A 26,232-nucleotide genomic window follows, 5' to 3' on the forward strand; every position below is an offset into this window, starting at 1 on the left:
GGGGAATACTCATCTGTCCTACATCAGTATCAGAAGTGGCCCACAATGATTTTGGTAGGGAGGCTAATACTTCAGATTCATGGAGAAGACACACTCGCTCTATTTCTGGATAATTTTCGTTCAACACAACCCGCACTCCTTCTGGGGCACAGCGAATAGTAGCTCGGAAATGTTTTAACATATCGAGTCCCATAATATTATCTGGTGTATTTGGAGACAGCAAAAAGGGACAAGGGGCAGCAAATTTATCAACATGAAATGCAACAGGTTGAGACAATGGGCTAGAAGTAGGTGTTCCATCGAACCCTATAGCTGTAATTACCTCGCCAGACAGGGGAGCCCTTGGAACCAAGTGTTTGGACAAAGCGCTACGAGTAGCTCCTGTATCGACCAGAAATTGATCAGTGGAACCCAAAACATGTGCTTTTATGTATGGACCCCTTTGATCAACCGGTACCTCAACCGATTCCACACCCCATCCTACGCAACCCTATGCATAGCGCTCATCACGTTGTTCAACAGAGCCACCCTCATTTATCTGATATTGATTGCGATTATGGAATGTATTATAATCTGTCTGACCACGACCCCTTGCTCCATATCCTCCCCGATCATTCGTCCCATAACCTCCTCGATCATTTGTCCCATAACCTCTTGGTCCTCCATAATTATTCCTGGACCTACCACTTCCTCGTCCCCTCCAATTACACTGTTCTCGAAACAATGGACAATCTGCAATCCAATGTCCAAACTGTTTACAGTATGCACACTGATTCACAGATATGTCGGAACGAGGAGGAGGAGCGTTATTGTACGATCCTCGTCCCCCTCGATTGTTTCCCCTCGTAGCCTGCACCTGAGCCAACATTACCTTCGTCTTTAAATCCTTTGCTTTCTTATCGCTACTTTCTTTTGCCTCCAATTCCTGTCGTTCATAATAGTGAGCCATAGTCAATAAAGAAGCAGGGGTTGCCGTGGTCCACGAACTTTCACTCGTCTTTAATCGTTTTGCAATCTCCGGTAGGAGATTAGCCACATATTTGTCAACGAATAAATGTCGGCCTGTATCTTCTGTCAATGATTGTCCACTGTAATCATGGAACGCTTCCTCAAAGCGAGAAAAGAAATCTGAAACCGATTCATCCGTTTTCTGTTTACAAGAGGCTAATATGGTCCAATCAATCTTTTTAGCGGGAACGAGCGTTTTTAATTTATTTAGTATGCACCCTGGAAGGTCCAATATTAATTGACAAGGCTTACATGCTGGTTCCCTATCTAAGTCAGCTTGAACTATATCTTTCCAACCTCCCCCAAGAGTCGTGGGATCATCAAACTTACGAATCGCTCTCCACATATCAGGGGGCAATATTAGCCCAAAAAACAGATCAATATCAACTAACGTCATAATACATGATGAAATCGCGCTTTCAACACTCTCATAGAAAGCCGCTGGATTTTTACGGGGATCAGGCAAAGCATTCTTAAAAACCATAACATCTGCTCTATTCCAAGGCGTATAAACCCAGTTATATATAAAATACCCCTTGGCGTCTTTAGATGTTTTATCATCATCTGTGCCATCCCCTTTATGAGGGACATACAAAGGCGCAGCTTCTCGCATAGGTCTAATATTAATCGCGGCGATCTTATCTGTTCCAAAGATAGAGCATTCTTTGGATATCTCCGTCGATCCGGACGCAGGCGGACCCTTTGACTTTTCCAACTCCCGTAGTCGTGTCGCCTCATTCCGTAGCTGAACCAAATGTTTGAAAAATTCATCCGCATCTGAAAGAACAAAGAGACCTTTACGAAAGTTATCGCGACCCTTGGATATATCCTTCGGTTCTAATTCCGTAGAACACCTCCTAAATCGTTCAACAACCTCATCACCAAAGTGATCTAAAAAATACAACCTCTCCCTATCGGACCATTCTTCCATTTGCTTACTAATGTCAGAGACAGTTACAGAATTAACATTTAACTTTCGTGCAAACAAACGCAATTCCGCAGTTCGATCCGACGATAACCTTGTACGCTGTGCATTCTGATCGTCCTCATCCGAGTCCTTGTTCGGAGCCGTAGGTGCGACGTACGGAGGCGGACAGCGATCTAGTAATGAAAAATCATCTGTTTCATTAGTAAGGACCGGATAAAGAGGACGCCTTCTCTTTCTGTTCCTGTAACTCCTTTTCCTGTAGCTGTAAAGCTTTGTCACGTGCAGCCTTCCGCTGCACCTTCTCCGCCAAGGCTTCCTCACGCTTCACTCGTTCACGCACCTCTTTCTCCCACATACGCACACAATCAAACATATCTTGTCTAGACCTTCGCTGAAACAAACACTGCTCCACATACTGAACCTTTCGTAAATCAAATGACCCATGTAGTGGCCACTGTAATTCACGATCGGCTTTACTGTATTTGTGCCGTAATGTGCTATACATTATTGGCGGAATGCCAAATTTTACATACATCTCACGATTTGGAGTCCCCTCTGGGGGAGCCGGCTGTGATTTATTTAATCGATAATTGGTACCATTCTCAAAGCAGCACATTCCTCGGAGCGTGCTGAAAACAGGCATGTTCAAAAATACCACGAAAACGTGATACTACATAAAATGGCACTTAATGTGTTTCATACACGGTGTGCCGTTCAATCAAAGAAATCAGAGAAATATCCCTACATGCCTGCCTATGTGAGGTGCACTCCACATATAAATCAAATTCAAAGGTTCTAATGTTAGCTAACTCAACACATTCAAATTCAAATTCAAAAAGCCATAGTAAGTGTCAGTAGACTACCTCACCAATCAAAAGCTTACAACAAATTCAAAAAGCCATAGTAAGTGTCAATAGACTACCTCACCAATCAGAAGCTTACCAAATATCTTCAAACGTCCAAGATCCATCTGCCAAGTTCTGTGATCGAATCAGCCAAAACGGCACTACACGACAATCCAAGATCAGAATCTCAGTCGAGGACCGGCGCCACCTGGAAGGTCAGATCAGAAGGAAGGAAAGAAACACCGTGGATGCCAAGACTCGGGTCACTCAATGGCAGCGATCGCTTCCATGGCGAGTTTCCAAACCTTCGTCGCGACCTCTCCTTCGGGCATCCGAGTCGCCGATGAGTCCCTTCGTGGTCGCCAATTGTGGTGTTGGGTTCAAATCAGGCCTACATACTCTGCTAAACTCTCGAACACCTTAGCATAGAAGTTGGCACGGACACTGGAAAATGCAAAAGACAAGTTTATTAAGACCCCATGGGGTGGTGGTACATTCCTACAGCACCCTTCAGCGATGTAAGAAGTAGCACACCGAACATCGGTGCGCGACCTCTTTTATACAGTTTAATAGCAATAAAATGGTAGGCGGTTACAAGTTACACATTTTAGGTACATATAAGGTCATTTTTGTAACACAGCCAGCATGTGGGAGGAGTTCAGTAGCACCGGTCAGTTAGTGCTAACATTCCTAAAGAATGACCAGTTGATGCATAGTGCGCATGTGTGCTTGACCAGTACTAAAAATAGCCTGTTACCGAGCAGAATAGATGACCATGGGTATCGAGAAAGGACGAAGGGGCACACTAACCACGAGGCAGCGTTCATAGCAAATGGAAGCCAGAAGGATTCAAAATGGCCCCCGTTTGTTTTGGTCAAGTTAACGGAAAAGGCCGTGTAGCTGTGCTAAACGCTAACTCAGGAGCTGCCAAAGCACGACATAGTCAGAGCTTTAAATTCCACTCTTTGTTTCACTGGTAGCCAGTGAAGCTGGCGCAGACCAGGCTTGGCAGATGACCTTCGCGGGACATTCAGCAGCATTCGTGCTGCACAGTTCTGTACTGTCTGTAAAATTCTGATTGTCCCTAATGGGGCACCGAGATATAGTGCATTAGCATAATCCAAACGTGTCAGGATCAGCGCTTGCACCAAGATCTTCCTAGCTTCGAAAGGAAGAAGCCTAACAATTTTCCTCAGTAGCCTGATATAGGCAAAGCAGGTACCTGCAACCCTCCGGGCCTGTGCCGCAAAATTAAGAGCCGGGTCTAGCCAGACCCCCAAGCTTTTAATTTTTTCCTTTGGTAGAGGTGGCTGGCCAAGCCTAGAAGGCCACCAACTTTCCACAGTGGTGGGTGGGTTGTATCCCAGCATCATCACCTCCGTTTTTGCGCCATTTAACTTTAAAAAGGATTTATCCATCCAGTCATAGATCTTATCAAGACAGGTGGTAAGATTTTCATACGGGGCGGCTTGGGTGGTCAGGGAGATGATGAGCTGGGTATCGTCCGCATATGTCACCAGCTGTACCCCCCAGGGCAGCACCACCTCAGCCAATGGCCTCATGTATATATTAAATAAGGTGGGGCTGAGGGAGGAGCCCTGGGGAACACCACACTGTAGACACATTTGGGGGGAGGATACATTATCCTCAACCACAGCAAACGATCTATCGGACAGGAAGGAGCACAGCCAATTGAGCGCCTGGCCCGTGACACCTACTTCTCTTAGCCTCTGAATCAGAATGGAATGATTCACGGTGTCAAAGGCCGCGCTCAGATCTAAAAGTAATATGGCTGCACAACTTCCACTGTCCATGATCTTCCTTGTTTCCTCAACCACTGTAACCAAGGCTATTTCTGTACCCAGATTGCTTCTAAAACCTGTCTGTGTAGGGTGCAGAGAGTTACTGTTCTCCAAAAAGGAGGAGAGCACGGAATTTACATGCTTCTCAGCAAGTTTGCTAACAGTTGGTAACAGGGATATTGGACGGTAGTTTGCCCAGTCATCCGGATTCAGGTTAGATTTTTTTTAGCAAGGCCCTCACTCTTGCCTGTTTCCAGGAGGGGGGCACTACGCCTGCTATAAGGGAGGAGTTAATCACCTCCCTGATCACTGGAGTCACAGTATCAGACACCAGATTCAATATAGTTGGAGGTGCGGGGTCTAGAGGAGAGCCAGATTTAAGATTCTTTAGAAGCATTTTGGTGGTCGAGCAGTCCAACAGATCAAAATGCTCGAGTTCATTTACACCTGCATAGGAGGGACCGATGGATTCAGTGGGAGAATGTTGAAAGGAAGAAAATATATTAGCCACCTTTGTGGAAAAGAAGTTAGCAAGTTCATTACAGCATGTAATTGCTTGGCCGGGGTCAGCTATGGGCACAGGGGGAGCAACAAGAGAATTAAAAAATTTAAACATTTCTCTGGGTGCATTAGCTGCAGCACTGATTTTTATCTGGAAGTAGTTAGATTGTGTATTTTTTATTTCCTGTTTGTACTTCCTTAAAGCTAATCTATAGCTTTCCTTACTGGTTGCCGTATAATCTTTCCTCCAGCTTCTTTCTTGTTGTTTGCACAGCAATTTGAGAGCTTTCAGCTCAGGGGTGTACCAAGGTTTTTTATTTCCACCACTTCTGTGGGATAGATTGCTTTTGGGAAGGGTAAGGTCCAAAGATGCCTCCACCCATTGTTTAAACCGTGCATCGGCCTCCAAAGGATCATTCGTTATAGCGGGTAATGTTTCTTTCAAACTCTTGTTCCAGCTTTCTATTGGGAGTTTGGACCAGACTCGAGTTGTCCGTTTGGAAACACTTGCCGGTTCCTGCTGTTTCTCCGGGGTCAGGGAGAAAAGTAGTAATGAATGATCGGACCAGGGAATCCTAATGGACTTATCAAAACTAAGGGTATCCATATTAGTGTGGCAATGATCTAAGGTATGTCCTGCTTTATGCGTTGGACCTGTAACTATTTGCTTCAACTGGAGCACTTCCAAATTGGAAGTCAGGTTACGACAAGCTGGAGAGTCAGGCTCATCGAAATAGATGTTAAAGTCACCTAAAATGGTGAAATTGGGAGCAAAGCTTGCGTAATTTATTGCAGTAGTCGAAAGATCCTCACAAAATTGGCCGTACGGGCCTGGAGGTCTATAAAGCAACAATCCAGAAAAGGTGCAGGTAGAGGAAAATACGAGGCATTCAGCTCCTGAGATTGTAATTTCTTCTATTCTACAGATCAGTGTTTTCCTGTAAATAATGGCGATGCCTCCACCCCGGCCCAGTGGGCGATCTTGCCTCAACATAGCGAAGTTAGAAGGAAGAGCCCGTATAATATCCGGCTCTGAGCTGTCATCCAACCATGTCTCCGACAGGAAGAGTACATCAAGGTCTCCTTCCTCCAGGAGCATATGGAGCTCAATCGCATGTTTCGGCAAAGATCTACAATTCAATAATGCAAGGCGAAACAAATGGGAGGTATCCTCTCTCCCCCAGGAGTTAGTCAAGTTATAGTTACATCCTGAACATGGTTTCCAAGTCCTTGAGTATGTGTCGAACTTGGTACAGAGAGAGCTTTCCCTCCCCTTTAGGGCATATAACTCATCACGACTATACCTTATAACGGGGACTGCCCGATTTGGTCGAGCAGAGTACCTGACCCCTGGGCCCGTCCTGGCCCAGACGGGCCCAGACGGGCAGGACTCTGGCATGACTCCGGCGTGCATCCGGCGCGTCCGCAAACCGCGTCCGCTACGCGGAGTAGGCCTTTCCCCTTTTATAGAGAGCTAGAGCGCGTCAGGGCGCCACCACCCTCAATATGGCCGCTGTAACGCCTTCACCTCCCCGGGACCAACTCTCTGCGTCGATAATCAGCTGAGAGTGGCCCAGGCGGTAGTGGGATGAAGGGAGAGTCGGGTCCAGTGAAAACCGCTTTCTAAATGAAGCGGAGGTAAGTTTCACACACAATTCTTAAAAACGACCTAAAATAGCTTTTCCAATCAAGCATTAATCTATTATCACAATAAAAAGGACAGAGCTTAAAGAACCTCCGGCTTTCCGCCTCAGAGGGTGAAAGAGTTATGCTGCGCGTCACAACAAGCCCCTTTTATAGAGAGCTAGAGCGCGTCAGGGCGCCACCACCCTCAATATGGCCGCTGTAACGCCTTCACCTCCCCGGGACCAACTCTCTGCGTCGATAATCAGCTGAGAGTGGCCCAGGCGGTAGTGGGATGAAGGGAGAGTCGGGTCCAGTGAAAACCGCTTTCTAAATGAAGCGGAGGTAAGTTTCACACACAATTCTTAAAAACGACCTAAAATAGCTTTGAACTGAATAGGACTGGCTTTGCCAATGCGTTCTGGCAAGGTTGAACAGCATTAATACAAATCTGTACTTTTCGTCAATACTGTTTAGTATCAGGAAAAAAAAGTACGATAACGCCCCCGCTGATGGCACTTACGCTCATGTCATTCTGTGAGCATGCGCACGGATCGCTATGCCTTTGTGGCTATGGAATAATGCAGGCAGCATGTGTGGCTACTGAATGACACAGGTGCCATTTTCTTTGATTTTGTTATTGACCAATCTAAGATGACTGTACCAATTATATTGATCAATAATAAAAAAACGAAAAATTGTAAGTGCCTGGATGTAATTTTGGTGTTTAATGTTATGACAACTTTTGGTCCTGGTGCCACTGCAACGGCTGCACCATTTAAATCAAGACCCTTTCAATTGCAAGGTAACTGTAATTGTGAGTGCCTGTATAGTAGTGAAAGATAGCAATATTAGGTGTTTAGAGGAGTTCTGGCAACTTTTGTGCCTGGTGCCACTGCACCTGCTTCACCATTCAAATCATGACCCTGTTGTCTGCAAGGTAACTGCCTTTGTGCCAGCCTGTTTAGTAGTAAAATATAGCAAGCTTTTGGTCCTGGTGTCGCTGCACCTGCTGCACCATTGAAATACATGACCCTGTTGTCTGCAAGGCAACTGCACTCACGACTGCCTGTTTAATTTGAGATTTTAGCAATAATCGGGATTTAGTGGGGTCCCCTAGAGCTTTTGACTCCGGTGCCGCTTCACCTGCTCCACCATTTAAATCAAGTTCCTTTTAGCTGCAAGGAAACTTCAATTGTGACTGCCCTTTTAGTACTCGAATATAGCAATACTATGAGGAGTTCTGACAACTTTTGGCCCTGGTGCTCCTGCACCTGCTGCACCATTCAAATCATGATCCTGTTGTCTGCAAAGTAACTGCACTTGTGGCTGCCTGTTTAATAGTAAAATATAGCACAGCTGTTACCGTCCCTACTGCTTGTGGTGAGTGTTGGTATTTGTTTTTCCTCCTTACAATTTTAACCGTTAATGCACAAGGATTTGGATCCATTTGGATTGATCAGCAAAGTTGCTGGCAGTTGCTGCGCGGTCATGGTGCGCGCCCCCTCACCGCTTCCTGGGGGTTGCGTGAAGTATCAGCAAGACTGGCCCAGGAAAGCATACAGTGCAGTAATGTTTGGTGCACGCAGAAACATGGAGCCACTCGGCACTGTCTCACTTACCCACCGCCATCTTTGGTCAGTGCGGCAAAACACTGTGAAGCTTGGTGTTTTTACTTTCATGGAGTCCATCGGGTGCATGCTTGTGAGAAAACCACGTGCACACTCGAGGATCGGGCACAGACAGAAAGCTCTGTCCAACGATATTTACTGTGCTGCCACTTCTCGGTTGAATATTCCACATTTTTAATGATGGTGTGACATGTGGGCCATAGACCTGACGACGCTAAGTTCATTTAATTTTATACAGCCAAAGCCTCGTGGAAGTTGAGGCTGGTGTGCTCTACAATGGAAAGTCTGAACTAATTACCAACGTGTTCACTGTGCAGTGTTTCCTGTGCAGTGCAAGTCTCCTGTCACGGTGATCTTAGAGAAATGCCAGGTGAGGGATGGCTCACCAGGGGAATTTAGAATGTTTTTTGACTGTCAACACTTGTCAACCCTAGTTTCTAATGATGTTCTATTATGATTTTTTAATTTATTTCTGTGGTAATTCTGCTGCAATGTTGGTTGTATGCAATAGGCGGTTTCTGCTTCTGCATGTCTGCTGTTTTTAGTTTGGGGATGTGTTTTGGTTTAATCTACATAATGATGTTTTAGTCTGTGTCTTGCAATGTGGAAGTCACGTGTTATTCAGAATGATTGCAGAGTAATGCTCTGGCATTGGTATGTATCATGTTCAGGTGTGTTTGATGGTTGTTAATAGAAGTTAATAGTACAGAGTTGTAGGGCTGGTTATATCCTAGTGTAATGCGTAGGGTGAGTACACTAGTACAGAGTTGTAGGGTGGTAAGTACCCTAGTACAGAGTTGAGGATGGTGAGTACCCTAGTACAGGGAAGTAGGGTGATGAGTACCCTAGTACAGAGTTGTAAGGTGGTGAGTACCATAGTACAGAGTTGTATGTTGGTACGTACTATAGTACAAAGTTGTAGGGTAGTGAGTACCCTAGTACGGAGGTTTAGGGTGATGAGTTCCCTATTGAAGAGTTGTAGGGTTTTGAGTACCCTAGTACAGAGTTGTAGGGTTATGAGTACCCTAGTACAGTGTTGTAGGGTTGTGTGTACCTCAGTGCTGAGTGAATCTTCCCTAGTGTTGAGTTGTAGTGTGTGAAAGTATGTTTTCCTGAGATTTTTGTTTGGTCAGAGCTACAGGGAGGTTGTGTGTTGTGTGTTATGTCTCATCCTCTCGTGGATCTGTACGCGTGTATAAGGAAGGGGGATGGGAGGGATCTCAATGTATTTGTTGATTCAGGAAGTGGTGATTGCTTTAGGATTTACTGTTTGTTTTGGGAATAATCTTTAAATTATTTTCGTGATTTTGATGCATGTATACTTTAAGAAAGTTCCATCAATCATTTGTGATTTTAATGTATTTAATAATTTGGCAATGTAATTTTATCCTCTATTTTCTTCCTTTTGGATTATATGCACGTTGCCGTCTTTTGCATTATTTCTGCCTATAGTTTCCCTAAGGAAAGGGGATGTGTTGTGACTTAACTGTTGCCATTCCTTTTCTTCAGCTACACCTTCCCTACTGCTCAGCCAGGATGAGAGTGTAATCCCGCGGTCTGCCCGAGCAGGATATCCAAGATGGCCACCGCAGAGTGCACATGGGCCGATGAGGGTGGCAGTCTAGTGGTGCGAGACCATGTGACTGCCTCGGCCCTAGAAACAGCCCGGGAACGCGGGAAAAGGTTGGAGAAAGGCAAAGAGAGCACAAAAGAAGCCAGCGAACGGGGGAAGAGATGCCGGAGGACCAGACTACAGTGACGCCAGTAAGGGAACTTCCCAGGAAGGACAGCGTTGGGAAGCCAGAAAGGGAGCCCAAAGATGACGCACCGAAAGCCGGGAGAGCTGAAGACTGTACACCCAGAGACACTGCTGTCCAGTCCAGCTGTCCCGCAGAGGTAGAGGATGCTGTGACTTCCTCTACCACGACCCCGGAGGGCTTTGGACTCAGACAAGAGCCTTTTTTTCAATATTTATCCCTAGGAAGGTGATGGGGAGGGATAAATGGCACACCACCTCTTCACCCTAATAAGAAAGAGCACAGGAGTATGGTCACTGGGGTGCTTAGGTGACGTAACCTAAGATTCTGCCATTTCATACTCTGACAGTATTGTACATGTCTTGTTTGAGGGAGAGTACATCTGACAGCTGGGACCTGAACCAGAGAGGAGACCTCAGGCCAAACCCAAGGAGAGCAGATAGGCAGAGTCTATGGACTTGTATTATTTGTTTTGACTACTGGCCTTTCCTATTTTTTCACTATTTAAGAGACTCAGTGGGACTACTGTATGATGGAGCCCTTCCCTGAATGTGGTGAATACCGTAGCATTTCTCAGTACTAAAGGACAGTAACTACACAAAATATCAAGTTACAAATATTGACTTACATAAATATCGACTTCAAAATATAGAATGGACAAAATATCGAATGGACAGAATATAGTCAACAAAAATATCGAATTTAAGGTAAGTAATGTAATATCGATTTTTATAAATATAGAAAGTCAAAATATCGAAGTATATAATATAGGTAATTAAAATATATCGAATTTTTAATAATATCGAATTTTTTTAAGTGTTTTGTATGTTAGTATATGTGTGAAAAGTGTATATATTTTTTGTAATTTATTTTAAGTAATGAATTTTATGTTATTTAATTTTTGCGTAATTTAATTCTGTAGCGGGTTGTGGGTTTATAGGGGAATAGGGTGGGAAGTAATTTAACCCCTTCTGATGGCCCCCAGCCGTCATGCACTACAGTGCTCGTGTGCTGATGACGGCTGGGGGCCGTCATGACCGCACCCGCGCTGAAATCTTCAGCACAGGAGCAGAATCGCGGCAGCATGGAAGGGGTTAAAATTATATTAAATAAAATATTAATTTTTAGAAATTAATAATTTTTTTTAAATTTAATGTTGTGTTTTAGTTATACAGCGTGTTGTGGGTTTATAGGGGAATAGGGTGGGAAGTAATTTATTTGTAATTAATTAAATATTGTAATTTATTTATTGGTATTTAATTTGAATAAATTGTTAATTAATTTTTAATTAAGTAAGTCTTTATTGCTCAGTTAATTAAAACCATTGCAAATGTTTACATATAAAACATTAATAAAATACAATTGTTATAAAAAATATAAAATGATAGTAACTTCATTTAGAAAATAGTAGTTACTGCAGAAAGTTATGATTCTTTCACACAGAGCATGAATTAAAATAAAATAATACACTTATTTGCCTGAGCTGGCTAGGTCAAAAGACTTGTACATTGGTTTGGACCGCACTGGAGTATGTACTTGGATCATAAAAGGAACTTGTTATTCGCCGGAGTCTCTTGGTTTGTCCATAGTCTGCCCTCTTTCATTCTTGTTTCTTTTCTGCTTTCTCCAAGAATTTGACAGTATGGCTTGCCAGTTGAATGTTTTTTCCATCAAAGCAAGCCTTGACCGCTTGCCGGCATGTCCTTATGCCCAGCCTATTAAGGGGCAATTTTAAATGAGATCTGCGCTCTGTGTCCCGACCTTTACAGGTACATATTAGGTGCAGGATTTCTTCTATTGCATTCCCACATATTCTGCAGTTAATTGTTGCTTGGGGCCTTTTTCATTGGGGAGATGATTTTGTGCTGGAAGTAGGCTCAGCCGTAAGCGTAGGGGCTTCTCCTTTGTGCGCCTAGTGAACCCGACTCCTAGGTAGCTTTGGCAGAGACTGCTTGTATAGCTTTGAATAACTATCCAGCCATGGGCCCGGTTGGCTAGGCTTGCTTTGTCCTCTATTAATGAGATAGATCTTACTGATTTGTTGACTAACTGTTTGCAGATGTTATGGGACCCGCCGCACTTCCAGGCATCTTGTAGGCCCAAGGAGTTTATTGAATGCTTAAGATATTTTGCGGCCGCGCCATTGCTCTTACTTTCTGTCTCTTTCCATAGATAGGGGAATTCATCCGGCTATTTGTTTACACTTAGTGCTAGTGCCTACCTTGTATCCTGTCCTGCCGCCTGGGGGAAACTCTTTCTGGTTGCAGTTCACCTATCAGGAGGTTAACGTCACCGCACCCGGCCTCTCCCCGCCGCCGCTGCATTCCACTCTGAGCGCGGCCGCAGAGGGGGGGAGACCGAGGGGAGCTGAAAACTTCATCTCCCAAGCTCCCTTGCGGTCCTGCTGCCGGGGAATACGTGCCAGGAGGCGCTCTAAAATCCACGTCACCCCCGGTGGAGCGGGGAATTCATCCGGCTTTTTTTTTACACTTAGTGCTAGTGCCTACCTTGTATCCTGTTTACAAAAATAGAGCCACCCAATATTCCCAGAGGGACTGGGTATAATCAGTAACAACATACAAAATTGTCCCTATAGGATTCATTCAATCACAACTTAATAAATTCAGTAATTTGTCACCATAGTGATCAATTATTCAGGAGAAGCAAGGAAAAAACAGATTTAAACTGTTTTTTATTATTCCAATTATTCTTTTGTACACATAAATATGTGGAATATGGCAACCAAAATACTACCATATTGACAGATATGAGTCTGAGTAGTATGGCAACTTTTGCTATATACATGTAAAACAAATACCATGTACGGGAAAAACTTTTCACAGTACAATCATTTAGAAATCAAATGATGATACAATAATGAGCAAAACGTTGTCAAGCGTCGACGTTTCGGTCCTTTGTTGGTAAATCAATCCATCGGACCATCTTCAGGACCAAGCGTTGCACATATTAATCTATAACAAATACATATGTGAATATAAATATAAATATATAAATGACCTTGCCTACTTGGTATCGTCTACCTATCCCAAAGGACAAAAAAGGACTAGAATTGTGACACACACCTTCAATGTGCAACTTAAACTTAAACCAACACCAAAAAACACCATCAACCAAGTGCCAACAACAGTGCACAAAAAACTAATTAAAGAGACCATGTTAAAAGAGCTTACCCAGGACCTCCAGCCGGAAGTCACAAGGCTTTGTACTGCAATAACCTAAAGTCTGATACAAGAAACCAGCGTCAATAGCATGAATCATCTAACCTCACTCTATACAGTACTATGACACATATCATCACCAAGCACCTACTTACAGATGAAGTAATGGCGGTTCACCTATCTCGTCTTATGCTTCTGATTCAGGCGTCACCAGAGGAGCGAACACGTCACCTGTAGAGAATACCCTTAGTTAGAACTAATATCGCCAGACTTAAGCTAATTCTAGGGTCTACGCCAGCTCGGCACAAGTAGGAAGGTCCAGGTAATAACTTACTAAATGGCGTGAAGGAAGCACCGTCGTTACTACCCACTCCACTCACTCTTCGCGACCCGAGTGAGGCTGCTTCCGTGTATATAAACGCTGACCGCGTCATGACGACATACGTAAAATAGTGGGGCGCCATCTTGGTAAAGTAAGTAAAGTAGCCGGCTAAACAACTTGCATATTCGTCCGTCAGCACTAGGAAAAGTCCCTCCACATTGCACACGGAATCATCACTCAAACCAACAACCATTCATCAATATTGCGGCCATCTTAGAACGGAGCCTTGTCCATATCAAACCATTCCACAATACATTAAATGGTCACTCATACAAATTAGGCGCCATTTCTCTCCTCTCTATAATGTTAATGTTAGAAAGTATCCACAAGACTGTAAAGTTCGAATCACAGGGTAGCCACAGAGTGCCATTCTATCAGGGAATATAAGCCCTTATCAACTGTGTCACAAGTCCAGATCCACTTATTCTCCCTCAGGGTAAGTAGGCGATCCACGTTCTGACAGCGTTTAGTGCTTTTAATGACACCAATTATAAACCACTGCATTTCATTTGGCATATGTAATTTCTGCTGATAGTGTTCCACCAATGGGGCAGTGGTGACATTGCATCTTATGCGGGACTGATGTTGTAACACCCGTTTTTTAACAGCCTGTGTGGTTTTTCCAATATATGGCAACATGCAAGGGCATTGTATGCAATATATAACATTCTTAGAATGCTGAAACAGTTTGATATCTTTGCCGTTCACTGTACAACTTTTCATTGTCTTAGTAGTCGCACATGCTGCACACGAGCCACATGGGAAATGTCCAATTACAGGTGGTAACCTCCACTGTGACTGTTTAGTGGAGGATGATGGTTCATTGTAAGCCCTTACTAGAAAGTCTCTGAGGTTTCTACCTCTTTTGAATGCAAAACGTGGTTGCTCGAAATGGGGTTCGACTTTACTAATGAGATGCCAGTTGTTTTTTATGATGGTCCTAATTTGATGTGATTCAGAACCAAACGTGGTGACACAGGTGAGTGGCTTGTTGTCAGTCTCACCTGTACCAGTTACTTCTTTCTTTGTCAGCAATGGCTCCCGATTATAGTACCAGGCACGTTTCATGGCCCGTTTCACCAATCTGTGAGGATAGGACCGCATTACCAATTTTAGTTGTAACACACTGGCCTCGCGAAAATAATCAGCCTTTTCGGTGCAGTTGCGTCGAAGGCGCAAAAACTGCCCAAATGGAAGATTATCGCGTAGGCTACGCGGATGATGGCTGTCGTATTTTCGGAGGGTGTTCCTCGCTGTAGGTTTTGTGTAGAGTTTCATAGCCAAGATGTTATTGTCATTATAGATGGAAAAGTCTAGGAAGTTAATCGAGGATCTGTCACTTTCGAGTGTGAATTGCAAGTTGTTATCCTGTCTATTAAGCCACTCGTGAAACCCTTGTAAATCAGTCTCTGTGCCTTTCCACACTAAGCAGACGTCATCAATGTAGCGTAGGTAATGGTGTAAATTATCAAAATAGGGATTGTTGTTATATATTACCCTCTCCTCAAAAGTCGCCACTTACAAATTAGCTATATCAGGGGCGAAAATTGCGCCCATGGCCACACCTTTTACCTGACCATAGAAATCTGCACCAAAGATGAAATGATTCTCATTTAGAGCAATTTTGGCGCATTGGACTATAAAATCAGTCGGGACCTGATGTGGTCGCGTTCGTGTGTCCAAAATATCATTGATTATAGTAAGTGCGTCCTCTTGGGGGATGTTAGTATATAGGCTATTAATATCCATCGTTACCAAGATATCATTGGTAGGATCGAATGACTGGCCTTCCAATTTAGCAATGGCATCCCTACTGTCTTGTGTATATGCTCTAGTCAGGGGAACGAAAGGTTTAAAAAAATAGTCTACATATTCAGCTAACGGTTGGAGTATGGACTGGCAACCTGCCACAACGGGTCTTCCTGGTGGGCAATGACTGTCTTTGTGTATTTTAGGAAGCGTATAAAACGCCAGAATCGTAAAATCCTTTTTGTTCATGTAATCAAATTCTTTAGCACTCAACCACAACCGCTCCTTTCCAACTGTCGTTAAAGATAGAATCTCTTTCCGTATTCTAGTGGTGGGATCTCCTCTGAGTTTTTTAAAATGTATCGGGTTATTCAATTGATGTAGAACCTCTTTATCATAATCGGTTTTATTTTGTAATATGATCCCCCCCCCTTTATCGGCAGGTTTCACAACAAGATCATCACGATTAGAAGGGGTTTGGAGCACCAGTTTAGCCTCTTTAGAAAAATTGTATTTAACATATTTTCTATTCCTAAACATCTGTTGGATTTCGTTTAATACTACATTTTGAAAGGTGATTAGGTCTTTCGGCATCATATTCGTAGGTGGAAAAAAGGTTGAAGGACATTTCAGACTACTGATGTTAGGTACATATGTTGTTAGGGGATTAGCAGAAGTTGATGGATTGGCAGAAAAGTAATACTTTAAACGTATCGTTCGAAAAAACCTGTAGATCTCTACATACGTCATAAAGGCGTCATTCCTGTTGGTGGGAACGAAAGACAACCCATGACTTAATATCTCCACTTCTTTTGAGCTTAACGTATGTGAAGATAAATTAAAAATTGGGACGATGGCTAGATTCTGATTACTTTGCATTTCGATGTCTTGGTCTATAGTTACCACTCGTAATAACTGTTCCGCGTTTGGCGGAACCCTGGTGTGTATTGGTTCCTGTACCAACCTCTCCTGGTGTTCCGAGCCCGACCCCTTTGTTGTTGTGCACCCCTCCCTAAAAAAGAAGGGGAATTATGTCCTCTACCTCCTCTATAGTTTGAGTTACTGCCTCGATTAGGGTTTTCATCAGAACTTGAAGAGCCAGTGTCAGAGAAAGTCATATGTTTAGGAACCCAGTTAGTCTGGTTACCTGTAGACTGGAAAAAATCTTTTCTTAGGTAAGGATACGTCCGTTCCTTACTGTAGTTTTTAAAATCTTTTTGTAATTTCTCCGTCTTTTTTAGTATATTGGTCCTTTGGAAATCAGTTATTATTGTGTCTAATTTTTTTAGAAACTCTTCAGTGTCCGAGGCTACAGTGTCTTCACGAATCTGTTTCTCTAATTCTGCAATCTCAGACCTTAATTTATCAATGTGTCTGAGTGCCGTCTCTATGCTCAGGACCATCCAGCTTCTCGAGCATTTATTCCCCACAAAGCTAAAGCCCACCTTGTAGTCCTCGTCTTCTGTAAAGATTGCTGGGATATTATGGACTTGTAGTCCAATTGGTATAATATTATTGCTTAGACAATCAGTCAGGAATTTTGCATGTAACTCAGTTCTTATGAGTTTCTTGTGCAGACGCTCTAGGCTATTCCGAGCAGCTGACTGTTGGATATTTAGGTTATTGCCGGAATTTTGGGGCCCCAACAATGAGGGACCACCAGCTATTTTCGTTATATAGTCGTCCGTATAGGTGAGGGTTTCTTGTTCAGACATAAGGAGATATATCTCTGACACAAATACTATACAAATTTACCTACACATAAAAAATATATACAACAATCAGTGCACATAATATCTACAACATATAACATATACAAATGAATACAGAAAAATATATATAACAAATACACATACAAAGTAGACCGATACCTATATACACCACAAACCACTTTCGTTAAAAAGGGCCCTTGCAGACAATTGTCTGCGCTAATAATGTTTACAAAAATAGAGCCACCCAATATTCCCAGAGGGACTGGGTATAATCAGTAACAACATACAAAATTGTCCCTATAGGATTCATTCAATCACAACTTAATAAATTCAGTAATTTGTCACCATAGTGATCAATTATTCAGGAGAAGCAAGGAAAAAACAGATTTAAACTGTTTTTGGGTTTCGCCTGCCGAAGGCTGCTGCGCAGCCTTTCAGCGCAGGTGAAATCCTATGTCGACAATAAGCACTTCGGGAACGTCCCCCGGCTCTCATTGGCTAGCTCCATAAATGGAGGCTAGCCATTGAGTGCCGGATCTGTCCGTCAAGGCCGGACCAGATTCGGGGGCGTTCCCGAGATTTTTTCCCAGGGCGGAGTTACGTTTTTTCCTGTTCCCTCCCCTTTCCCGCCGTCCGTGTCCTCTCCCGCCCCCCTCCCGTCGTCCGTGTCCTCTCCCGCCATCCGTGTCCTCTCCCGCCCCCCTCCCGCCGTCCGTGTCCTCTCCCGCCCCCCTCCCGTCGTCCGTGTCCCCTCCCGTCGTCCGTGTTCTCTCCCGCCCCCCTCCCGTCGTCCGTGTTCTCTCCCGCCCCCCTCCCGTTCGTGCAACTCGAGTCAGCTGTGCCCATCAGCGAAAACAGGCAAGAGAGAGACTCTGAAGGGTACACGCCCTCACTGCTCTCCCCTCTGCTCAGGAGAAGGCGCCGCTTCTGGATTGGCGAAGAGGGGTTGCTGTTGTCACCAGCCACTAAACGGAAGGCGCCAACGCGGACCCTGTCCCAGGAGGGGACAGCAGATGCGGCGCGGTCGGACCCAAGTCGGCAGTCAGGTAAGTTTTCTTTTTTTTTTAAACTTTTCTTTTTAATGCCCCTGGCCTCTCATTCCAGCGCTTCCCCACCAAATCCCCCCCAACCCCTCCCCCGCGAGTATTGCAAGCTGTGACTGTTTATGTCGTCTGCCTTTCTCAGCTCCTGTATTTCTTATCCGAGGCAGCACATTTCGCGTCCCGATTTCCCTTTCCTAACAGTGCTTCAGTTTATTGGCATTTTCAACAGTTGTCTACGGGGGAAAGAAAGCTACGTACTTTGTATAATTGTATTATATTCTTTTCCATAACATACCGGCAGTTTGACAGCAGACTCCAGTTTTCATTGAGAACCTGCCTTTTTTCCTCTAGCTTAAATTGACCTCAGCCGCTGATTAAAGACAGCTTAGTTATTTAGTTCTAAACTGTTGCAGGTTGGCCCTGCACTGCTTGCAATTAGACAGGCTTGCTGTGATTGCTGAACTGTGCCAATATGTGCAAAGGCTGGTTATTCTAAAAACCGCGGTGTAATTTCTCTTCAGATTCCCCCAGCGCTCATGTGGCAGCTATGGTAGAACAGTCTTCTGCACTCTTGCCCGTCACTCCCTTCCGTTATTCTCCTTGTTCCTGTCTCTTTTCTTAGTGATCTCCCCTGTTGACTCGTGCCTGCTCCTCGCTCTCAAATCCCCCATATTGCCTGTTGTGTTTCCTGGTGATTTTTCCCTGAGCCCTCCTTTCTTCTCCTCCCTCTAGGCTTCATCCACTATTCTTGTGGTGTTTTCTGGTGAACTGCCCACTGCTCCCTGTAGGGTCCCGCTGGTTTTTCTTAGAGAACTCTCCCCTGCAGTTTAACCCCATGCCCTCTCCCTTTCTCCTTAATAAATGCTCCCTCCCACGGTCCTTGAAAAGTTTCCTGGTCCTTGAAAAGTTTCCTGTTGCTCTGTCGTCTGAAGCTGTCTCTCCTGCACTCTCTTCTGCGTGTGTGTATGTGTGTGGGTCGATGCCTTTAGGAAGCGCCTCTGTACCCGAGTGCAAGACAAATCATGCTTTAGAAAACCGTATTGAGACACAGCCAGGTCTGCTAAGAACGTCAAACGGTCATTAATTTCTACTTTTCCCACGCAGCGAGGTATTTTATTTAGGCATAAACATTATTCAAATATTAATATGCGCCAAATCCTGCTGCATGCAGAGAGAGTACGCAAATTCGAAACGAGTGTATGATTATATAATAATGTACTGCTTTTATTAAGTGACTTCTTCAGAGGCCACAGAGGTTTAGGGGGGCACCAATGTTGAAATGTGTGTCACCCAAGGTTTGGGGTCTGACAAGCCTCTGGCTCATGTTTGGGGGAGCTCCAATGTTAAAATGTGTGTCACCCGAGGTTTTGGGTCTGACAGGCCCCCTGCTGCTCGGATTCATTTAACACATTTAATACATCTGTGCATTGTATGTTGCAATATATAAGGCTGCTTGCGCCAGGTACAGTGCTGCACTTGGCGTCCTTCAGGCCGACACACTGCCCTTCTGTTACTTTTTAGCTTGACCCGTAATTTTCTGTTTTAGGGTCTCTGAATACAGAGGACGGGTGAGAGAACTGTGGGGAAGTGTTAGGCTGAGGTCGAATTGCAGTGATTACGAAATATAGTTTAACACCAACCGCATTTGAGCAATTAAACACATTGTACTGATACGGTTGACGTGGGTGCTTTTTTTTTTTTTAGCTAGAACTGTCATCGAGGTGAAGTCTGTTATAAGGGTGGTGTGCATGTATTGGATGGATGAAAAGATCATAAAATTCATCTATGAAGACAGCCCTGTGTGCCTCCCAAAGTAAAATATATTATGTGAAACAATCATCTATATAGACGTTTCTTGTAATAAAGGATGTACCGCACATATTTACAGCATCCTATTTACATTCTAAAGTATGTTCAGTTTTCCTTTTCCTATCTGTTCCCAGTACAGAGCCTAAGGAAGCACATGAGTACACTAAAAAAACAGACCTGCAGAGCAGCATTTTATGTTTGTCTCACTATTTTTGATTTGATTGTAATGTTTTCTTCACAGTTGTGCTTTAAAAATGCTATATTTGAATCCCCCTTTTTTCAACAATTTGCAGTAAATATGTGGTGTAAAACCCACCATTTGAATCCATTTTTTCTCAAACTTTCCCCCCACACCCTCCTTTTTCAGTTCGGCATGCTCGCTTCGCTTGCTCGCTTATTACATTAAGGTACAACATTTTTCACCCCACCACTTTCAAAATCCACCAGCCGCCACTGGTGTTACTACCACCGCTCCCCGGCTCAGGCGCTGTGAAGAAAACAATTTCACCAGTTGCACGGAGCTGTCGGTGCGCAGAGGGTTAAATCTGCCTCCCACCCCCCGGCCGCGGGGAGGCTGCGCCGTGTAATGCGTGCACGCCCCCTCACCCGCCTTCTCCCCCTCTTGCCTTCTTGCTCTATTGCAGGAATTGAATGGCCGGTCCCTGAGCTTCTCCACGCTTTCCAGGGCCTGGGTGGCGCGGGCCTGGGGGCTGCTGGCGGAGGCTTGAGGCACAGAAGCGCCCCGGTGGCCGAAGGGGCGGGCGCGTGAACAGGAGACGTGAGCGGCCCGCTGCAAGGGGTCGACTGAGTCAGAGCCACCCGCCGACACCCGAGGGAAGAATGAACACAACAGGTAATGCGCTGGCTCTGAGGAGGGGTGGCGGAACTGGGGTGATGTGGCGGCATCCCTGCACGCTGTGCACTGGATTGTGCACTGTTCCCACGACCGGACTCGCCTCTGTGTGATAGAACGCCACCTAGGCCTGTCGAAGCCTCGGGCTCGAGTCGGAGCGCAGACGGAGCACTCGGAATGGGGCGGGCAGTTACAGAGGGCCTCGGGCGGGGAAGGAGGAGACGTAAGTTTTGCAGGCCGTGTTAGGGGATAAAAAGCAACCTAAATGCATTGTGGGAGCCACTGAGCCACACACTAGGGTCTGAAGCACCCATGGCTGCAGGGAAACTCAAGAGAAGGAGACAGTGCACCCAATGAGAGCTCTGGGGGCCACACAACTGCTCCAGTGTGTGTGTGTGACTGCTCCAAGCTGTGTGTGTATGTGTGTATGTTACTGCTCCAGTGTGTGTGTGTGTATGTGCCTGCTCCAGTGTGTGTGTGTGTATGTGACTGCTCCAGTGTGTGTGTGTGTATGTGACTGCTCCAGTGTGTGTGTGTGTGTATGTGACTGCTCCAGTGTGTGTGTGTGTGTGTATGTGACTGCTCCAGTGTGTGTGCGTGTGACTGCTCCAGTGTGTGTGCGTGTGACTGCTCCAGTGTGTGTGCGTGTGACTGCTCCAGAGTGTGTGCGTGTGACTGCTCCAGAGTGTGTGCGTGTGACTGCTCCAGAGTGTGTGCGTGTGACTGCTCCAGTGTGTGCGTGTGACTGCTCCAGTGTGTGCGTGTGACTGCTCCAGTGTGTGTACAATTATTCTACAAAGCGCTACAAATATCCAAAGCACAATTCAGTAAAGCGCTAGAAGTATTCAGAGCACAAACGTATGGCTAAGAGCAACACAGCGAGCGCAGAGAATATGAATATTAAATCAATTTGGCAGGGCTTATCGCAAAATAGCGCGATTGTACACAGCAATCAGCCCAACAATACTTATCTGATGAGGGCAATGCACGCAGCCTAACGATATCAGGAGTGAATCAGGGAGCCAAACGATGCCAGGATTAGAGCAGGGAGGTTGGGGAGCGACCGCTACTGAGAGCGTCAGCGTGTGTGTGACTGCTCCAGAGTGTGTGTGTGACTGCTCCAGAGTGTGTGTGTGACTGCTCCAGAGTGTGTGTGTGACTGCTCCAGAGTGTGTGTGTGACTGCTCCAGAGTGTGTGTGTGACTGCTCCAGAGTGTGTGTGTGACTGCTCCAGAGTGTGTGTGTGACTGCTCCAGTGGGTGTGTGTGACTGCTCCAGTGGGTGTGTGTGACTGCTCCAGTGGGTGTGTGTGTGACTGCTCCAGTGGGTGTGTGTGACTGCTCCAGTGGGTGTGTGTGACTGCTCCAGTGGGTGTGTGTGTGTGTGTGTGGGGCTCTGGATGTGTGTGTGTGTGTGTGGGGCTCTGGGTGTGTGTGTGTGTGTGTGTGTGGGGCTCTGGGTGTGTGTGTGTGTGTGGGGCTCTGGGTGTGTGTGTGGGGGGGCTCTGGGTGTGTGTGGGGGGGGCTCTGGGTGTGTGTGTGGCTGGCTCTGGGTGTGTGTGGCTGGCTCTGGGTGTGTGTGGCTGGCTCTGGGTGTGTGTATGTGGTAGTAATTGCTGTCTGCTGAGCTCGTCCGTAGGGTACAATAGGTCTCACATTTACGAGAGATTAAGCTATTGGCAATTTAAATGACAATGCCATTTATTTATCTGTTGTCAAAACCAACACATAAAAACAAATTTTGTCATTTACAATGCCAATAGCTCTAACTTTTCCAAAGGCGAAACCGTTGCATTGTAAATGCTTGTTTATTATTCCAATTATTCTTTTGTACACATAAATATGTGGAATATGGCAACCAAAATACTACTATATTGACAGATATGAGTCTGAGTAGTATGGCAACTTTTGCTATATACATGTAAAACAAATACCATGTACGGGAAAAACTTTTCACAGTACAATCGCCTACTTACCCTGAGGGAGAATAAGTGGATCTGGACTTGTCACACAGTTGATAAGGGCTTAAATTCCCTGATAGAATGGCACTCTGTGGCTACCCTGTGATTCGAACTTTACAGTCTTGTGGATACTTTCTAACATTAACATTATAGAGAGGAGAGAAATGGCGCCTAATTTGTATGAGTGACCATTTAATGTATTGTGGAATGGTTTGATATGGACGGGGCTCCGTTCTAAGATGGCCGCAATATTGATGAATGGTTGTTGGTTTGAGTGATGATTCCGTGTGCAATGTGAAGGGACTTTTCCTAGTGCTGACGGACGAATATGCAAGTTGTTTAGCCGGCTACTTTACTTACTTTACCAAGATGGCGCCCCGCTATTTTACGTATGTCGTCATGACGCGGTCAGCGTTTATATACACGGAAGCAGCCTCACTCGCGTCGTGAAGAGTGAGTGGAGTGGGTAGTAACGACGGTGCTTCCTTCACGCCATTTAGTAAGTTATTACCTGGACCTTCCTACTTGTGCCGAGCTGGCGTAGACCCTAGAATTAGCTTAAGTCGGGCGATATTAGTTCTAACTAAGGGTATTCTCTACAGGTGACGTGTTCGCTCCTCTGGTGACGCCTGAATCAGAAGCATAAGACGAGATAGGTGAACAGCCATTACTTCATCTGTAAGTAGGTGCTTGGTGACGATATGTGTCATAGTACTGTATAGAGTGAGGTTAGATGATTCATGCTATTGACGCTGGTTTCTTGTGTCAGACTTTAGGTTATTGCAGTACAAAGCCTTGTGACTTCCGGCTGGAGGTCCTGGGTAAGCTCTTTTAACATGGTCTCTTTAATTTGTTTTTTGTGCACTGTTGTTGGCACTTGGTTGATGGTGTTTTTTGGTGTTGGTTTAAGTTTAAGTTGCACATTGAAGGTGTGTGTCACAATTCTAGTCCTTTGTTGTCCTTTGGGATAGGTAGACGATACCAAGTAGGCAAGGTCATTTATATATTTATATTTATATTCACATATGTATTTGTTATAGATTAATATGTGCAACGCTTGGTCCTGAAGATGGTCCGATGGAAGGGAGAGGTGTGGCGCCGCGGCCAGGGCGACTGACGCTGGAATCTGGGGACCACGGTTCGATCCCCGGCTCCGGCGGCAGGTTAGCCCAGCACCATGTGACTCTGGGCAATAGCTTGCTTAATCTTCCCGACGGCCCCCAGCGCCTAGAGACCCTTACGGGTGATTGTGCGCTTTACAAATGTGGATTATTATTATTATTATGGATTGATTTACCAACAAAGGACCGAAACGTCGACGCTTGACAACGTTTTGCTCATTATTGTATCATCATTTGATTTCTAAATGATTGTACTGTGAAAAGTTTTTCCCATACATGGTATTTGTTTTACATGTATATAGCAAAAGTTGCCATACTACTCAGACTCATATCTGTCAATATAGTAGTATTTTGGTTGCCATATTCCACATATTTATGTGTACAAAAGAATGATTGGAATAATAAAAACAGTTTAAATCTGTTTTTTCCTTGCTTCTCCTAAATAATTGATCACTATGGTGACAAATTACTGAATTTATTAAGTTGTGATTGAATGAATCCTATAGGGACAATTTTGTATGTTGTTACCTTGTATCCTGTCCTGCCGCCTGGGGGAAACTGTTTCTGGTTGCAGTTCACCTATCAGGAGGTTAACGTCACCGCACCCGGTCTCTCCCTGCAGCCGCTGCATTCCACTCTGAGCGCGGCCGCAGAGGGGGGGAGACCGAGGGGAGCTGAAAACTTCATCTCCCAAGCTCCCTTGCGGTCCTGCTGCCAGGGAATACGCGCCAGGAGGTGCTATAAAATCCACGCCACCCCCCGCGCCGCGGGAGCGCGCGGGCAGCGCAGGGCGAAGCCCAGGCAAAGGGCGGGCCCGTTTAAGCCCGTTCAAGACCGGATAATGACGGGACGGGCCACCCCCTTTCCAGCTCATATGCGGCCTTGTGTTGTGAGTACTTTGTTTTTATCATTGTTGCTGACTCGCTGGGTTCATATCTATGCCCCCTAAGGAGGCCAAGGGGAGAGCAGACACTGCCAACCTCACGGGAACCATGGACCAGTTTATAACGAGGCTGAACTGTGTTATCGATGAGGGGATCTCGATTATGGAGTGACGAGTTTCCCAGGATCTCGCCATTGCAAGAAGGTCTTCAATGGGACATATTGCGAATGTGCGGACTCCTGTCCATCAAGGTGCTAATAGTGGTATTGGTGCTTCACCAATCTTAGAACTCCCCAATCCACAGTTACCATCCTGTGATATATCCCATGTTTCCTCTGATGGTGAGTCCACGGTTTCAGAATCGCTATTGCTATCCCCCCAAAAGTTGCCCACTGTGTCCAATGTAGTTAAGGTTTACAATACTAGACAATTGCGTGGGAGAGATCCTGGGGCAATTCCCAAGTATAAGCAAGGGCTGTCAATTAACAATGGTGGAAGGAAAAAGAAAGCCCCAAAAAATACTAGAGTAATTCCAGCTACTCTGGAGCAGCCTGTTGTGGGCGACTCTGTAAGCCTTGTCCTGGCCACAGTAGATCCCACACTGACTAGAAGGGAGTACCAGGCTGCACGTGGGATGTTAAGCCAAGGCGACAGGGAACGGGTGAAGGACCATGAGTCAACTGTCATATATGATACACTTAGACTTCTCCTACATCCACTGGAGGATAGATTGAGTAAGATTGAACTACATCTAAAAAGGATTGAGCGCGACTTCAAGGGAATCGCAGATTCCTCATTAAGGGATGCTACTCCGATGGCTACTCAATCACTAGTTAAAACCAGTGGAACAAAGGCCCCGGCTGTCCTGAAGGACGCGGTAGCATTGAACAGTGTCCATGGGGTTCCAGTTGCACCCCTTAATAATAAGGACCTAGCAGCTGCCAATATAAGCAGACCATGTCAGCGTAATACACCTCAGGACAGCGAAGGTGGAGAGGTTCCTATCGCCCAGACTCCCAAGGGGAAAAATATTTTAAATCTACCCCCGGAAGTTTGTCCATTTGTGGTAATTTTAGCAGGGGTGCCAGAATTTATTTATTTATTTATTTATGGGTTTGTATCGCGCCGGCCTCACACCCGAAGGTGTATCTCCGCGCGGTGCTATGAAGTGAACAGGTCGGGACATGCGCTCATCCTAAAACAAAGTTGTCTTTAGGCATTTCCTGAAGGCTAGATGACTCGAGCACTCTCTAAGGGAAAGGGGAAGATTGTTCCACAGACGAGGGCCCATGATGGAGAGGGCACGACCTCCCTGTCTGGTCTTATTATGTCTGGGAATCTGTAGTAACAGCTGATTGCTGGACCTCAGATTACGGGAAGGGCGGTGGTATACAAATTTTTCGGCCAGATAGTGCGGCCCTAGGTTGTGGAGACTCTTGTGCACCA

Source organism: Lissotriton helveticus, chromosome 5_1, assembly GCF_964261635.1.
Source record: "Lissotriton helveticus chromosome 5_1, aLisHel1.1, whole genome shotgun sequence".
Taxonomy (NCBI): Eukaryota; Metazoa; Chordata; class Amphibia; order Caudata; family Salamandridae; genus Lissotriton; species Lissotriton helveticus.